Below are 2,265 nucleotides of genomic sequence, written 5' to 3'. Positions count from 1 at the left end.
CCCTGTGCTGTCAATGTTGTTGAAACATTTATATGCCAACAAATGACTTGTGATTTGGCATCTCTCCTTTTTAAAGGCTTATGATAGGATGTGTCAAAGGTCAGAATTCTGCTGAGTAAAACCTGAGGGAATGCTTCTTATTCTTTGAGCTTTATCCATATTCCCCAGGACAGCAGTTCTCAACCTGTGGGTCTCGACCCTTTGGGGGTCGAACGACCCTTTCACAGGGGTTGCCTAAATACATCCTGCATATCAGATATTTACATTACGATTCATAACAGTAGCAAAATCACAGTTATGAAGTAGTAACGAAAATAATTTTATGGTTGGGGGTCACCACAACATGAAGAGCTGTATTAAAGGGTCACGGCATTAGGAATGAGAACCACTGCCCTAGGGCATAACAGAACACAGGTCCCCTTCAATTTTGGTGCAGAAGGCTTTTTCTTCACCCTTCACAGAGAATCAGAACAAAGATGTCGAAGGCTGAGCCACCTAATTAATTGCAAGCTTTACTCCCTAACATCAGTGTAGCTTTTCCCTGCTTTTATAATCTGTTATAATTACTAATTTGCTGGCCACAGTTAGCATAGAGGGTTTTATAGGAGCTGAGACAATTTCTTAGCTACCACTTACTAAATAATTTAAAAAGGGAAAGGTGAGAATTTCCATCAAGTATGTTTTGTTTTCTTAATACTTAGTGTTGCCATTTAGGAAAACCATTATAAGGTAGAAAATCAGGAAATGCATTCAATACACCAATTATTTTCTGCATTATAATTATTTTTTCATAATTTCTTTTTCTTGGCAAGGTGGATTTAATTTGCCATTAGATACCCTTAATAGGGGGGTTGGAGTAAGGGGAGGAGAGAGGACTGTGGGCCCTGCCGATTGGCCAGGCACAAGTCGGTGTCTTGTTACACAGGATGTGGTCATATCTATGGTGCGCACGTCCCTTGATTGTCATTGGTTAGTTTAAAGAAATCCTGGGCATGGCTAGCAGAGGCTTGGGCTTCCGGGAAGAAGCTGCTTGCTGAGCACATGGCTGGTGCCCAAAAATGGAGGATTCGGGGCAAGATGGAAGACATAGCCCTCGCCCTTTCACCCAAAAGCTGAGAGGTCAGTTTCACTGTTCAACAAAACAAAATGCTTTTTGTCTTGCATGGAACGCTGTTCCTATCTGCAAAAAAACTATCTAGAGTGATCTTGGTGGTGCTGGATCTGTCTCTTGTTTCAACAGTGTTTGGACAGAACAAACCCAGAGACACCCCTCCTTCCAACCTCCTACCACCCTCCAGCATCTTATCCAGTCACCACTTCCGGGACCAGCAAACACACCGTGTTTTTTTTTTCTACCTTAACTTCTTATTGCTGAACAACCATGAGCTCCAAGATTCATCAGAATTATTCCACTGAGGTGGAGGCTGTGGTCAACCGCCTGACCAACCTGCATCTGTGGGCCTCCTACACCTACCTTTCTATGGGCTTCTATTCCGACCTTGTGGCTCTCAAGGGCATGGGCCACTTCTTCAGTGAGTTGGCAGAGAAGAAGCGCTAGGGCGCTGAGCATCTCTTAAAGTTGCAAAACAAGGGTGGCAGCCACATTCTCTTCCAGGAGGTGCTGAAACCTTCCCAAGATGAGTGGGGCAAAACTCAGGATGCCAAGGAAGCCACTTTGGCCTTGGAGAGGAACCTGAACCAGGCCCTTTGGGAGCTGCAGGCCCTGGGTTCAACCCATGCAGACCCTCATCTCTGTGACTTATTGGAGAACCACTTCCTGGATGAGGAGGTGAAACTGATCAAGAAGATGTGTGACCACCTGACTGACATCTGCAGGCTGGCTGCCCCCTAGGCTGGGCTGGGTGAGTATCTCTTCGAAAGGCTCCCCCTCAAGCACGACCAGGAGCCTTTGGACCCCAGAGGCCTTTGAGGGGCCCCTCTGCATCCCCTGGTGTCTCTGGCTTTTACTTGAGTTTCTCCCCAAAACTACTAGCCATTCTTTTAACCACCCTGGAGCCCTCTTCCATGCATTGGACCAAATAAAACAATAAAGCTTTTTGCAGAAAAAAAGAGATTATTATTACTTAATTAATTTATTTTCCAGAACAAACTTGCCCCAGGATGGAGAGGTACGCCTGGGATGCTGAGTTGGAAAATGTGGGTAAAGTGTAGAAAGGCTATTTCAGGCAGGGCCTGGGGGAGAGCAAAGTCCAGGATGCTAGATTCAGGAGCTTTGCCAGCTGCAACCGGCCAGAGCTCAGAAGG

At 45.8% G+C, this 2,265-nt stretch overlaps 1 pseudogene; it reads left to right on the top strand.

The window, feature by feature from the left end:
• The first annotated feature begins 1,169 nt into the window (after positions 1 to 1,169).
• On the top strand, positions 1,170 to 1,972 carry LOC107184655 (annotated as a pseudogene).
• The last annotated feature ends 293 nt before the right edge of the window (positions 1,973 to 2,265 follow it).

This window comes from Myotis davidii, unplaced genomic scaffold (assembly GCF_000327345.1).
Source record: "Myotis davidii unplaced genomic scaffold, ASM32734v1 scaffold1687, whole genome shotgun sequence".
In the NCBI taxonomy this organism is placed as follows: Eukaryota; Metazoa; Chordata; class Mammalia; order Chiroptera; family Vespertilionidae; genus Myotis; species Myotis davidii.
The sequence above is the reverse complement of the archived record's forward strand: the minus strand, read 5'-3'. Positions and strand labels throughout refer to the sequence as shown.